Source organism: Canis aureus, chromosome 9, assembly GCF_053574225.1.
Source record: "Canis aureus isolate CA01 chromosome 9, VMU_Caureus_v.1.0, whole genome shotgun sequence".
In the NCBI taxonomy this organism is placed as follows: Eukaryota; Metazoa; Chordata; class Mammalia; order Carnivora; family Canidae; genus Canis; species Canis aureus.
Genome location: NC_135619.1, coordinates 21,336,451 through 21,353,198, shown reverse-complemented (window position 1 = coordinate 21,353,198; position 16,748 = coordinate 21,336,451).

Here is a 16,748-nt window from a genome sequence, read left to right as displayed (position 1 = left end):
GTGAGAAATAAATGTTTATGGTATTTTGTCATAGCTGCCCAAACAGATAAAGACAGGCAGGCTGTGCATGTGTGGGGAGGAGGTATGTGGGTACTTTTCGATCAGTTTTGCTGTGAACCTAAAACTAAAAAATAAAGTCAATAATGAAAAAATGCTCTTAGCAAATGAGAAAAAGACAAAAACCTCCTTAATCTGTTGAAGGATATCTATGAAAACACACAAGTCTACAACCAACCTCATACTTAATGGCAAAATACTGAGATCATTCTTTTGAGGTCATGCTCAAGACACAGATGCCTACTTTACTCTTACCACCTCCAGTTAACACTGCACTGGTAGTCCTAGGCAGTATTGTGAGGAAAGAAAAACAAATTTTATTTAGATTGGAGCAGGGAAAAAAAGTTCCCCTATCATTATTCACTGATGATACGATGGTATGTGAAGAAAACTTTTAAATATGATTTGCCCTTCACCCCACTCATCCTCTCTCTCATGTGTGCTCTCTCTAGTAGATAAATAAAATCTTAAAAAAAAAAAACAATTTGGATACATACAGGTTTTGACAGATCAGTGGATTCTAAATCAATATGTATTATCAATCAATTTATATTCTAGCAATAAACAGCAGATATACTACAATTTTGAATAGATCACTTATAAGAATATGAATATAAAATGCCAAGAACAAAATTTGTGCATATCTTCTGTAGGGAAGATTATAATATCTTAATATTTTACTGAAAACTATTGAATATATGTAAAGAGAAGAGAAAGATTACGTGAAAGGGTTAGAAGACTTAATAATACAAAAGAGGTAAGTATCCTCTAAATGGTCAATAGTATAATGAAAACCCAGTCAAAATCCCAACAAGTTTTGGGATTTGTTTTTATAAAGAGTTTGGTTTTTATAAAGAGTTAATAACACTTTGGAGTGCAATTTGAAGATAATATATCTTAGGGCCCAGAAATTTCATTTCTAGAAATATGCTTCAAAAACATACTGTATATAACCTTGTATAAATGTATAAATGAACCCAAGATACATGTACATGCATGAGAATAACACTTGTCCATTGTAGAAGAAATTGGAATATTAGTTTTCAAGTGCGCTATAACAAAATGCCACAAACTTAGTGGCTTAAAACAACACAAATTTAATTTCTTTTAGTTCTGTAGTTTAAAAAAATCTGACAAAGGCATCACTGAGCTAAACTCAATGCATCAGCAGGATTGTATTCCTTTCTGAGGGTTGAAAGGAGGATCTCTTTTCTTGCTTTTTCCAGTTTCTGGAAGCCACACATTTTCCTTGGCTTATGGCCTCCTTCCACCATCTTCAAAACCAGCAACATGGCATATCTGATCATTCTTACATTGTCACACTCAGCCTCTGACTTTAACCTGGAAAGGTTCTTTTCCTTTTAAGGAATAATGAGACTGCGTTGGGCCCATCTAGATAATCCAGAATAATTTTCCCATTTCAAAGTCCTTAACCTTAATCATATCTGGCAAAGTCCTAAATCCATTTTGCCATGAAAGGGAACATGTTCACATGTTGTGGGACATTTTTGATGGACCATTCTTCTGTTTACCACAATTGAAAATAACCCCCATATTAATGTGGTTATAGGTGTTATGTCAATTTAGTTAAACTGGGAACTACATTTTCCAGAATCCCCTTTCCTGAATAGTTCTGTGTAGGAGCAGGCTTCTGTGAGATTTGGAAGTAGCAAAGCAGCTGCCATTAATCTTAGATCATTATGGTCAGGTAATAAATAGGCAAAGAAATGTAGAGGTGCCCAGTGGCTCCCAGCTTCCTCTCATTCTTCTCCACTTCATGTCCATCTTGTCTTTCCAGTTGTTGGCCTTGCTAATCAAGTTGGCCCCTTGTCTACCACCAAATGCTTGGTCTCTCCTAATGCAGACACCTATTCACAAACTCGTTCTTTATGTCCCACTTTGGTGGTTAGATATATTCCTCTTTCTTGCTTCCTCTGCAAGCTTGTCTTGCTATTTGTGACACTGTTTAAGGAGGGATCTATTTAATGACACATACCCTCTCTCTGATCCCTGAACTCTCCCTTCTAGAATTTCACTTTCCAGGCTATTCTCATATTTGTGTAAAGTCTATGTCTATAATAAAGCTTTTATTTTCAAAACACTGATTGTTGTCCTGCTCCTTTTCTAAAGTAATCTTGATGGACACAGTCAATGAAAAGGGAAATAGACTGTTAAATTATGGTATTTCTGTATGTATGGCATATCTCACAATGGAAAGAAGGAAGGAAGGAAAATTTCAGTGCATGAAAGGAGCACCTGCTGCCTCAAGTAAGACATAAACGTTTAGTTTGAGTCTGGTCCAGAGAGAAACTTCTTTGCTTCTCCTTTTTATAAAGCTAATTCCCTCACAAAGTCCAGCAGATAATTAGCTTTAGTTACCATCAGCACCAGAACACACTGCTCCCTGAGGAGACAAATTATCCATCTAACAGAATTTTCCTTACAAAAACATCCCAGATAAAAGAAAAGGAAGCAAACCCAACAGTGGACTTTAAACCAACCTTTTTTTTTTTTTTTTTTTGGAACACAGAGCAGTATCACTCTTATGCTTCCCATTTATTGAGTTCTTACCTAATGTCTGGCATTGTGCTGAACATCATTTCATTTAATTCTAACAAAAAGCCAGTGGAAAGCAGACCCAGCTTCTCATTTTGCATATGAAGAGACTGAAGGTCTAAGACTTTAAGTAGCCTTCCACAGGTCATGATGAGTGATAGATCGTGAAGGAAACCCCAGATCTTCTGACTCAAGTCTGCATTTTACCCACATGGGATCCAAGGTAAAAAACAAAACAGTAGAACAATTGTGTGTGATCAGTGTCAGGGCCAGGTCTTGGATGACAATGGGACATGCCAAGGAGGGGAAGAATAGTTTAACCCATGACTAGATTAAAGTAAAATGCCACATCAAGTAATTAAGTCCATGGGTTAATACCAAGCTAAATACTTTGAGATAATCATATCAAAGAAAGTCTAATGCCAGGAGTTGCATGTATTTGAGCAAAAGGGCCTTTTGCCATAATTTCATGCTGAATTCAAAATCAGAGTGTGTCTTGAAATAGTAACAGGACAGTCAGCTGGCAAAGGTACATGGGCAGTATGAAGTCTCACACAGGCAGAAGGGCATTGCAGAAGGCTATTATCTCACTGAAGAAATTATGTTAGAACAAAGGGTAATCAGAAATCCTCTGTAACATATTCACTTCACACTGAATGCCTAAAATTTCACTGTCTATGATATTTCCCATTCTGAATTACATCCAACCACACTTTCCAGTGAGATTGAATGATAACATCAAGAGATTCCAACAATAAAATATCTCTAGCATAAAAGATGCTAAAAATTTGAATATAAAATTTCTAACAAAATTTTCTGGGAGAAACAATCTAAAGATTAAATCTTTTTTGCAAGTTAAAGTTCAAATTTAAAGGCCCAAATGATGTCCAAGGCCAAAATATCTTGCTTCTGTGAAGTAATTAATGTTCAATGATTATCCCCCCTCTCAACCCTCTAATTCTATCCAGTCTCACCTGTTACAGTTAGGGTTCTTTTAGCAGCTGGAGCTTCAGCTCTTTCACTGGAATCAGTGTGGTCTTTTAGGAATTAAGTTGTTGAATTATTCAGCAATAAATTTCTCTTGAGCCTCACTTTGAAGAATCCAAAGCATTAGTAAGATACAGATTTTTGCAACTTTGGCCCAGAGCCTCCAAATGTATAAAATAAGCCAATTCCTAGTTCATAGAACCATTATCATAGGTAATAGTTTCATAGAGGCCAATGTTAGAAACTCAAAAATAGGTAGAAAGTCAATTTGGAGTCAGTTTATAACAGTTTTGTTTGTTTCTTTTTAAGAATCCAAGAGCTATGAACATAAACTCAAATGGAAGACCTAGCCCATAAAGATTTTTACTAGGCTGCTCTGTTTATTTTATCTTGTTAGGAGTAGGGATCCTCCAATACTAGTTATTCTCTTAGGGAGTAGCAGTGGAAACACTACTATCTTTTCTCAATCTATGGAAAATGTATAATGGTGATAGCGGACATTCACTAATTCTAATTTGAAATGTGTTTCTTTCTTTTTTTTTTTTTTTTTGAAATGTGTTTCTTTCTTAAGCAGTACAGTCGCCTTTACTATGGAATCCAGTGGGGCTCCACTTGGAAACATTGCGTCCACTCTCTAATGACCAGGCATTTTCAGTCTTATGTCACTGTGGCTATTTCCCTTGCCTCTTGTAAAATTGTTCACCTGCCCCCTAAAGAGCTGTCTCTCATGCAGCTTTTCCTGTAGTATGGTATGACCTATTCCTGGGTTGTAAATGTTCTCATGTACTGGGTACTCGGATCCTCCAGGCATATCATGTTTACTCCATTGAACAGCAAATACACTTTCATGTTCAACATGAGCGATGGCATGAAAAATGTTGGGAGGCACTGAAACCAATCTAAATCGAGAGCCAAAATGACAACACCTAATTGAGTTATCTTGTGAGCCTGTGCATGAACAATATGAATGTAAGATTGTTCCTTATTATCATTCCTTAACCCTCAATTCCATTCACTGAAATGCAGTTTGAAAAAGCCTGTCTCACTGGACCTGACCAGACCAAACCTGTCACTATCAACTTACATCTGGAATTTCACCAAATCTCTACAGTTTTCAGAAGACTCATCTGCTTTGCAAGTCAAAAGCGGCAAAAACTCATCCAAACTTCGCATAAGCAGAATATATTTTACCTATAACTGAGTCCTTGCCCCTGGTGCTTCAGACTCATAGGATTGATGATAAGGTGATTATATGACTTATCATACACTTTTGGTGATAAAATGAAGCACTAAAAAGCATTATCTGAGACCTAGCTGAGCAAACAGGGACATATGGTCACCCTAGTCACTGAGGAGAAAGCCAACAATCAGGCAATAAGTTAGTAAGTTTAAATAAGATCCCAATAATATGAATTACTGATTGATCTAGAGACAGGATTACTTCCCTGTTACTGAGTCAGGGCTCCACCAACAGATGGAGATTGAGAGGCCCAAGCTGGGGAGATTATCACATGAGAAAAGGAGGTAGTTCACCAGTGGCTAGTATTCCATCTTCATCTTTTACTTCTTAACTATTTTTGACATGTTTGAGTCTTTTCTCTTTAATGAATATCTTCATGTACTGCTGGCTAATCACACTTACCAGATTTTCCTACTGCTTCCCTGCTCACACCTTCTCAGTTGACTTTTTTCCCCTTCCTTCTTTCTTGTCAAACTTTTAAATGTTGGATTGACCCCAAAGACTCGCTTTGACCCTTTTCATGACACTATGTTTCCTTAGGTGACTTTTCATCAAATGGCTTTAAATAATATTTATGCTGATGATCCTCCAAGTTATATCTCTTGACTGGTCAATTCACCTTTGCCCCAGATTCATAAACTACCTACTTACATGTTATCACCATTGTAACCTAATAAAGCTCAAGAAAAACATACATTCTAGCCTGGAAAATGCACTTAGCCTCAAACCTTTCCTCTCTCAATAAATGGTACACCATTCATATGATTGCTCAAATATAAAAGCTTGGACTGATCCTTAAGTACTTTTTATTTTTCTTATACCCATCAGCTAATGAATCACTAACTCTTCTTAACTCTACTTCAAAGGTGCACCCCCAGTTGGGCCATTTCTCATCTTTTTTGTTGGTACAATTTAATATAAACTATTTTATCTCTCACTTGGAATACCACATTAACTTCCTAACATATCTGCTGGTCTCCCACTCTTGATCCCCAGTGATCTATCTTCCACAGTGTCTTTCTGGGCTTATATCACTAACTTTCTCTATTTCTAAAAACTCAACTATGGCATCCCATAGTGATGAGAAGAAATATGGCTTCTAAAATCATATATAATCTGGCCCTCGCCTACCACTCTGATTTCTTCTCTGTATTCACTACACTCCAGTCACACCCTCCTTATTTTAGTCCCTTTAATAGATGAAGATCATTCCCATTTCCAGAGCCCCTGATCTTGCCATTTCTTCTGTTATGGATGCTATTTTTCAGAATCTTCGTACAACTTGACTCCATGTGACTCAAGTTAATCTTCTCATTGATATCTTTCTTAACCATGTTAACCAAGGCTCCTGCCTCCTCTTGTATGTCCTATTTTAACTTCATATATCACTTATCAACTCCAGAAAACCTGTGTCAATGTAATCTCTTTAAACAACACCTGGCACCTGATAAGTAATCATTACACAGTTCTTGATTAATACAGAAAATCTATCTTCCTGAAAAGCAAAACTAAAATCTATTGAAACCACATTGCAAAATTGTAGCCTTTACATATATTTTCCCCACATCTTTATTTTTACAATCAATCTCAATTGTGAACTTTCAGTTCATTTTCCTGTATGTGTTTCATCTTGTCCCACAAATCTGATGTAGCTTGCACTAGTTTAATAGTTCCAGTATCTACCCTCATGGACTAATATTGTTTATAAGCTGGTGGATTTATAATATGCTTGTTTTTATGAACTATAATAATTAAAATGCAGTTTACATAATGTTTGATTCTTCTTTCTCCTTTATCTGCTTGCCAGTTGCAAACCTCCTTCTCTAAATACAATTTCTTGGTCTTGTTTCATTTGCTGCCACACCACCAATCACTTCCAACATCTGGAAGTTATAGAAAATAAGAAAAAATGAAAGCAATCCCTTTCAAGTGGTGCACCTTCACTTGTTCATTCTCTGTCTATGGCAAAGAATGCCTAGATTTCAGCTATGCCAACACTCATATTCTCCTCCCAGCTATCACTAAGACCTGACTTTCCTCACTCTTGGTTTCATAAATATGTGCAGGCACCACTTTAAAATTACATACCAATGTGTGTGTTTCACATTGTTAGGGAGTAGAAGGTGGCCGATTTTTGCGTTAACAAAAATAGTGTATAAAAACAAATTTGCTCTCCAGGTCTTCTTCACTAGTTAAGGAGAATTCAGGTTATGGAGTCGGTGGGTGGGTGGGGGGAACCCTCAACAAAGCATTTGCTATTTTTCTGTAGTTCTTTTTCTCTTTTCAGTTAGTAAAAGAGAATTTAGTAAAAGAGAATTACTATTTCAGAATAGTAAACCCATTCTTTTGCAAAGGTATGGACCAGACTGCTCACTGAGAAGCATATTAGAGAGAAATTAGATTTAGATTAAATTTTATTAAAATCATCCATTCCAAATAAACTACAGTAGACCAGATGTTATTCTAGCTCAGAGTTAGGGCAGACTACAGCTTCTGACTTTGGCAGACTGCAAGTAGGTTGCAAAAAACAATTAGCCTATGTATCAGCACTGTGAGAATGCTTTTTTCTCTTCCTTTCCATTTAAGGGCACTGTCTACTTTGGCAGGAGTGTGGCCAAATTACATTTTCCAGTTATATAAGGAGTTACATATGGAAAGTTGGCTTAAACAGTTCTGTTTCATTTTAGTGTTATTTCAGATTCCTTTTTATATGGTTTTCTAAACAACCACTGCTTGGCTGTCCTGCCCCTAAATCTAGCTCAAGTTGTGCCACCCTTCCCAGGCTTTGATTCCTCTGCCACAAATTGTACCAGTTGTGCTGGGCATCCTTGGGCTGGCTATCCACAGCCAATTGACCCCACTCCTGGCCTCTCTCCTGTCTTAAGCCCAGCTCACAGAACACCTCCTATGCTTTTTGATATGTTGAGTGTAGAGTTGAGAGCAGCTATACTCAGGAACCTCATTGAACAGAAGAGGCTCAGAATGCTGCTAAGGGAAGAGCACAGTGTCCAAAGGAGAGGAAAACCAACCAGGACATAAGAGTGGAAAAACATGAGACCAGATAGACACATAAAATAGAGTGAGATAGAAGAAAATTGATTTGCAGTACATTGAATCAAACACAATTTTTAACAGTATTATTTTTACACATACATGACCTAGAAATTAAAAAAAAAGAATTCTAAATTGAATTATTTAAAACTAGGGTTTTAGTTTTAAACTAAAGTTTAAACACTTTTAAACTGGGTAGGGGTTCTCAGAAGCATTGGCAAGTCATATTCCTAAACTATATACTCTTTATGCATAATTACTTTGCAGTAAAGTAGTATATGTTATTAAATGTCAAAGATGCTTCCGAGTGAGTTTTGTTGTTTATAATAGTAAACCCATTCTGTCTCTATGCTCAGTCTTTATGGCTTCAATGTTTGCTTCTTTGAACCGGCTCACAGAGTATGACTGTACCTAAATGAGAGAAAATCTGATTTCACTACAAAACCACAGGCAGAGTACCAATTCATAGATGAAGAATTTTATAATCCAGCTCATAAAAGATGAACGCAAGAAATTTTGAGTAGAAGAGAATAGTTAGTTAAGCCAAAAGAAAAAAAAAAACAAAAAGATTGGTTTCAGCTTCAGTTCAAGTTTGCAAACAGTAGAATTTGTTAGTCATTTCAGGTATTTGGTTTCTACAAATGTCAAATCCTTTTATTTCCATTTGCTTCCACAAGGATACCTATAATAAAAGTCAAGGATTATAATAATCCATTTTAATACTATCTACAATAATAGGAATCTTTTTACCCCAGCAACCAAAGTTTTCCACTTGGAAAAAAAAATACTATAAAAAAATAAAAAAATACATATAGCTGAGAAGGAAGTAGATGGCAAGTAACAAAAGAGCAAAAAACACTTGAAAATACTTTTTTTTTTTAAGATTTTATTTACATATTCATGAGAAACACAGAGAGAAGAGGGAGAGACAGGCAGAGACACAGGCCAAAGGAGAAGTAGGCTCCATGCATGGAGCCCCACGTGGGACTCGATCCCACGTCTCCAGGATCACACCCTGGGCGGAAGGCTGTGCTAAACCGCTGAGCCACCCGGGCTGCCCAGAAAATACTTTTCATTTATACTTTTCATCATCAAAGCCTCTATTATCTATCCCACTTTTACTAAGCTATGCTCAATTCTTTCTAGTCATTCCTACCTACCATTGGCCATCATTTCATTTGTTAAGAAAATCAATATATAACTTAGAAAACACATAAATTTTTTTCATAAATGTAGAGTCCCATTAATCCAAAATTATAAGAAAACAAATGTATTACATTTCAAAGTATAGTAAATGCCTTTAAGATTGCTGTCTTCTGGGCAACCGGGGTGGCTCAGCGGTTTAGCGCCACCTTCGGCCCAGGACGTAATCCTGGAGAACTGGAATCCTGGAGGCCTGGAATCCTGGAGGCCTGAAATAGAGTCTCATGTCGGGCTCCCTGCATGGAGCCTGCTTCTCCCTCTGCCTGTGTCTCTGACATACTCTCTCTCTCTCTCTGTGTGTGTCTGTCTCATGAATAAATAAATAAAATCTTAAAAAAAAAAAAAAAGATTGCTACATCTTTTTAATTCTTATTAAGTCCTGGTATGTTTTGTGTGAATGTGTAGTGACATGTATACATGTATCTGTATACTTTAATTTTCTTTAAAGCATAAATTCATATAAAATAAATACTTCTTTTAAAGAAAGCATCTATTGTATATGGTTGAAATGATACATAAAGAACATATGTATATGATATAGCAAATATAAATATTATGGCATTACTAATGCACTGTATCTTTTATAAATATAACCAAGCTGGTAAAACTTGAATGATGTTGATCACAAATCCATCCTGACCCAACCTTCTGAATAAAAGTGTATTTATAAAAGTAGAAGAGATGCTTCCCTTATTTGTGACCCTAAAGGCATAAGGAATCTTTAGAATACTACAACTAAAAAGAGTGAACACTGTTTTCCTACTTATTCTGGAGAAGAACAAACCAGAAGAATGAGTGAAATTTGGTGGAGCACTTGAACTTCACAGCCAGAATGGATGTGGGTGAAAATCTTGAGCCTTAAAACAAGCATCAGCACCCCTCCTCCTCAAGCAAAGCTCCTTGCTGCTCATTTGATTGCCTTTCAGAATTCTTCCTTTCCTGATTTTATCAAGAATCCCTTTATCTCCAGCATAGCCCAGGTATGATGCTTCAAGTACAACTGATCAACCCAGCTCCGGAGGTAGTCCTAATGTATCTCAAAGCAATTCCTTTGATCTCACATTCCAAAGACTAGTCTAAGGTGGTCATGTGGGATAAGCCATGGCCAGGCTGACTACACTAAATCTTGTGTAGGCCTGATAATATAGAAAGAAATATAGCTTAGAACAACATATCTGAATTCCCTTAAATGGTAATAGGTAGAAACAAGTGGTGCATACTTCACTCTAACCTAAAATAGTATGAAAGACATCAAATTCAACTGGTTTGGCAGATATCTCACTCTACACAAGTTTCTCAGAGACCATGAAACTCTAGATGTACAAACTTCAAGAAAAGCAAAGGAAAATAATGAGATCTTATACTCTTGAAGTATATTTTACCCATATCTTCTTCGAGTGTAGGTATAAGAATAAACCAAACTAAAAGAGACATAAGCCAAATCCCATATATTATTGTTGTCATTTCTCAAACATGAAATTGATGATCTGATCTGGCCCTGCTCTTGTTACAGTCAACAGGAATAAGTATAGAACAAGAAAGGACTGAAATAAGAATGAGACCACCAAGCTTCCAGGATATCTGACTATCACTAGGATCAGAATCACTTGATCTGTGGATTCTAAGGGAAAACTTCTAAGAAGACAGGTTATTTAAGAAGTTGCCTCTAAAGACAAGATTTGGCAGCTCTGCCAAATCCCTCCCTTATGCCATTACCCATCATCTCAAGGCTACTAAACTGTGAACATCTTGATGGATTTTTCAGAAGAGTGTAAGCAGGAACACCCAAGCCTAAGTATGGCAAGCCTGTTATGAAGGCTTGGGGAAAGGGTCTGGATGCAGGGATGACTATGGATATAAGCAAGCCCATAGAATTCTTCAGTTACAGTGAGATTCATACCAAATGCACAGGGATCTGGCAGCCCAGAACATCGGGCCTTCAGGCCATAGGTTCACTATCCTTTATGCTTTCTGGCTTCTCTTCTTAGAACATTCTGGATAGGAGTTCTCAGAAGCAGTGGCAATCTCCCTCCCAGGTTCACTCTTGGACCACAATTCCAACTAATTTCTCACTCCAGTTGGACCTAACAGGTAACCCAAACTAATATGGGTTCCATTTCAAGATGGCAATGTAAGAGGAACTTGAACTAACCTCCCTCATGAACACACCAACATTAGAGCTACATAAGGAACACTTTCCTCTGAAGGAAACTCCAAAAGTAGCTGAGTAATTTCTGAGCAATACACAACAAAATGGGCAGCAAAGGAAGAAATATAATCGAATTGTAAACCCTACTCCCAGTGTGACAACCCACTATCTGGAGGGAACTCAAAATTCTAAGCTGCTCCTGGAAAAGTGAAGGGTTTGAACCCCAAGTCTGAAACACCAACTTTTGAGGTCTATGCCTGAGAAGTGAGTCCCCAAAACATCTAACTTTGAAAGCTAATGAGGTTTACATCCGTGAGACTGATAAAGCTATTGTAATCTGAGAAATAGTTCGTAGAGGACAACAAGCTCACATGGCTAGCTCCCAGAGCTCAGTGTAGAAGCACCTGAATGAAACATACAGTCTATGAAAGAGGTGCATTTGCTTATCTTAAAGTTCAGGCCTGAGGAACAAGGCATCTAACTTAACACACATCAAGGGGCCTACTGAAATACTCTTCAAAGGCAGAGACCAGCCGGTACCATCTTTGTTCTTTCCCTCTGCCTCACTCCAGATCACTGGTATCTCCTGGAAAGGAGCTTATACACACTTTTGGTGCCCTTGTTTCTACAACTGCCACCCAGGGGATGCCCCTTGACTGGCTGGCTCTGGCGGCAGAGTCTGCATTCACATGTCCCACAGGACTATAGTAAATGGAGAAAGCTTTCTTAACTAACCACCTCCCACAGCAGGGAGGCAGCAGATTAAAATGCCCAATTTTTCTGTGAAAGGGGCTTATTATCTTATCTTCACAGCTGGTTCCTGAGGGGCAGGCTTCTAATTAAACACAAATCTAAGGGCCAACTGTAATCTTTTCCAGAGACCTTGGTGGGAGGGTTCTATCTTTGCACTCTCCCTGTGCCTCATTCCTTGACACTGGTCTTGGCAATGATGTTTTGGATTTGATACCAAAGCAAAGGCAACAAAAACAAAAATAAACAAATGGGACTACATCAAACTAAAAAGCTTCTTCACCACAAAGGAAACCATCAACAAAGTAACTTCTTACCTACTGAATGGGAGAAAATATTCACAAATCGTATATCTGTTAAGGGGCTAATATCCAAAGTACATAAAGAACTCATACAACTCAATATCCAAAAAATAAGCATCTGATTCAAAACTGAGCAGAGTATCTGAATAGATACTTTTTTCTAAGAAGATATACAGGTGGCCAACAGGTACTCAAAAAGGTACTCAACATCACTAATCATCAGGGAAATGCAGAGTGAGATATCACCTCACACCTGTGAGAATGGCTATTATCAAAAAACAAAAAAAAAAAAAAAAAAGGAAGAAGAAGAAGAAGAAAAGAAGAGAGAGAAATGAAAAGAAAGAAAAGAAAAGAAAAAAAAGGAAGAAACAAATAGATTTTGGTAACAATATAGAGAATAAGTAACAGGAAAACATTGTTGGTGGGAATGTAAATTAATGTAGCTCTGGAAGACAGTATGGCGGTTTCTCAAAGAACTACCATATTATCCAGCAATTCTACTTCTGAGTATTTATCCAATGGAAACAAAAATACTAACTCAAAAAGATATCTGCACCCTCCTGTTCATTGCAGCTTTATGTTCAATAGTCAAGATATGGAAAAGACCTAAGTGTCCATCAGTGGCACATCTGTGCTCACACAGACACATAACAGGCTATTATGCCATTATTAAAAAAAAAAAAAAAAAAGGAAATCTTGCCATTTGTGACAACATGGATGGACTCTGAGGGCATTATGCTAAGTGAAATAAGTCAGACAGAGAAAGATAAATACCACATGATCTCACTATATGTGAAATAAAAAATGAAAGAAAAACACAATTCAGATGCAGAGAAGACATTGGTGATAGCCATATGTAGAGGATAGGAGAGTAAAACGGGGGAAAGTGATCAAAAGGCACAAACTTTTAGTTATAAAATAAGTCCTGAGGAGGTTATGGGCAGTATGATAACTGTAGCTAATATATTATATTCTGTATTTGAAAGTTGCTAAGATGGTAGATCTTAAAAGTTCTCATCAGAAAAAAAAAATTGTAACTATGTATGACAATAGTGTTAACTTACTGTGGCAATAATTTTGCAATATATACATACATCAACTTGTTATGCTGTATTCCTGAAATTAATGTTATATGTCAATTATGTTGCGATAAAAAAAAAAAAAACTAACATGGGCTAGATAATGTGGTGAACAATGCTATAGCCAAGAACACATCCAGGGGATGGGAGAGAATAGTATGACTTGATAAGCCCCACCTCGTCTTTCTGTCACAGATGTTAGGCCATATTCCAAACTTGTTGGCTATTGTACTGATTCACAGTTAGGGAGCCTTCATATGTGAGTCTCAGGCCCTTTCCCAGCATAGAAGAAACATCTGACCAAAGGACACAAGGAGAGAATGGATTTAAGGCACCAGCTCTAGAGTAGGGAGAGACTGTGCTAGTTTACTATGAAAAGGCAAGCCCTAGGTTTACAGGGAGGCTCCAACATCTTGTAGTGATTATAATATTATTGGTACTGTGACTGCCTGGCATTGCAAACTTTGATGAACTCCATAAGGGATGATGGGGAAGGAGTAGCATAGAGCCACAGAAATGTCAGGTGTGAACCAGGATCTGCCTGGATTGTGTATGCAGTAGGCTGAGAAAACCTCCCCATTTAGTAGTGATTGAATGCAGTATTAGGTTGTGCTTGTAAGCTAGATGATCCCAGTTCCACTGAATATCTCACAAAACTCAGACTATAGGCACCACTCCTCTTCCCCTTCTGCCTAAAGCTGCTTAGCTTCTAGGTCCCACTTCTAGGTCCCTCAATGATCCCATTACCAAAGCTAAAGAGATATTAGAAATGAGTGTTAAGGAGAAAGTATAACAGACTCAAGGGTGGGCTTCATAAACCACCCAGTATTCCTGGATGGAAGGATATTTTCATAACTGGTTAAAAAGGCAATTAAGAACTTTGAATACAACACAGATGGTACTTAGTTGTGGCCAGGTTTGGCAGAGAACAGTGTATGCCAGTGTGCTCAATTGCTGGGAAGGAATATTAAAGAAAATAGTCTTCAAATTTAGGGGGGGGAAATCTCTGTCAAGAAAGTATATATTTGGGATGCCTGGGTGGCTCAGTGGTTGAGCGTCTGCCTTTGGCTCAGGGTGTGATCCCAGGGTCCTGGGATCAAGTCCTGCATCAGGCCCCCCACAGGGCCTGCTTCTCCCTCTGCCTCTGTGTGTCTCTCATGAATAAACAAATAAAATACTTTAAAAAAAGAAAGTATGTGTTTTATGAATTTATAGAGAATAAATCGGAGAGAGAAATTATTCTTGGGTGAAATGACCTTATAGGGTCTGCATAACTTCAGCTTAAAGAGCTGTTCATAATGGAGGCTAGTAAAATGAAAAGATACCAAAATGAAAGGATGCACATTGACCAAAATCCACTAAAAGCCACTCTTTAAAATTTTTAATAGCCAAGCCCTCATTGTCATTTGTACCAGTCTTTAAATCTGGAACAGATTTTTGGTTTATCTCCCACTTTAGACTGATGAAACATGAATATATAGATTGTTAAGAGCTTTTTGTGAAGATTCCTTCTTCATTAACTGATTTGCATTTTTAGGTGTTTATTGAAGTTATATATTATTTTGTATTATATGGACACTATCTCACTTGACATTAAATTTTTTCTAAAGTGACATATTCATTTATTTTATAGACACTTTCTTTCATTAAGGAATAAGGTCTAGCCAATAGCTTATAATAAAGATGGAGAAAGGGAAAAAGCTAGAATCAAATCTACAAAATTAACTTAAGAATAATGCAAATACTATCACAAACACTAGGGGATCTATCTATTTTGCTAATGTCACTTATATCATGTGTGTTTTTTCTAAGAAATGAGTAAAGAAAGGATAAAATAATTTCGTATTGATTTTAATCTATCAACAAATTCATAAGAACTCAGGAAGTATAACCTATCTTTGTATAAGCATGAATTGTGATTGTACTTTATTTCAATAAGAACCCAATTTTAAAAAGCATCAGTAAAAATCTCATTTTATAGTTCATCAATGATGGTAAGAGACAAAAATAAATGGAAAATAATTTTATTTCATCAATCCATCTAAATTAATGCAAATCCCTTATGAAGAGACCAAGAAAAAGTTCATACGCCAGTGTAAAATTCATGAGGTTTTAAAACAAATGCTTTATTCTATCTGCAGAGCACATCAAGTTTCCTCTTCCTCATTACTGTATCTGGTGAAGCAATTCTGATTTCTGTGCATTTTACTATTAATGTGCAGAGTTTCTGAAATAAACTGACAATTTCTACAAAGAAACAGCTGTCAATCTACTAGTTGATAAGCAGGCAGATAGAAAGGCTTTCATATTTAGTGTTTCCAAGGAAACCACTCTCGGTATATACTCATTCAACACACAAACTTTGAAGGAATTATATCATCTCTGTGCATTTGAGAAGAAAGCAAATGAGAGGTGTAAGTTAAAAACTCTAAAATGAAACATTACTTCCATGACAAGGAAGAATATCGAAAGAATTGGCTAACTATATTGATTTGATTGAACACAAGCAAGATTATGCTTGAAAAAAGAAGAAACTAGAATAAATGTGCCTTTGGAAACCTTGTTAGTAAAATATTTCAAAAGGAAAGGCCATTGTAAACAATGCTAGAATGACAGTACAAAGAGGGCTGAGACAAGAAAGCAAAATAAAATAACAGCAACAAATAACTGAAACTACAGAAAAACAGAAGCAAAGAATTAAAGAAGCACATATACATATTAGAACTCATTAATATTTACCTGCAGCAACATTAATATAAAGAAAATTGGCCAGTGTGGTCATTCCAAAAACCAGTGGCAGCTGTAAAACTTTTAAGTTAGTCAAAACAGTTGATTGCAATATCTTATAGCAAAAGTATTTGATGTCTAACATCTTTGGTGTACTCAGTAAGCATCCACTATATCATTTATTTTTTTTTTAATTTTTTTTTAATTTTTTTTTTCACTATATCATTTATTTAGGAAAAGTATAAGGGCTTTTCAACTAAGATATGCATCAATATGAGAGTATTTCTTTTTTTTTAAAGTATTTCTAAATATAATTTCTAAATATATTCTAAATATAATTTCTTTGGAAACCTTTATTGTGCTTTCATTTTTTAATATGAATGTTTAAAATGAACATTTTTAATATTTAACATGTCTAATATTCAACAACATGCATATGCATACACATACACATTTCTTTCCTATTGGGCATCTGAGAATATACATACAGGCACACCACTTGACAATGTCACCGCTCTACTAACACTTCTTCTAACCCTCGAAGTAGAACCCTTCAGAATGAAGTAATTCGCCTTCATACCTTCTGCATCATCATAGTAGCTTTCTAGTACCTAATATATTTTCAGTCACAATGTATTTTGTCTTCT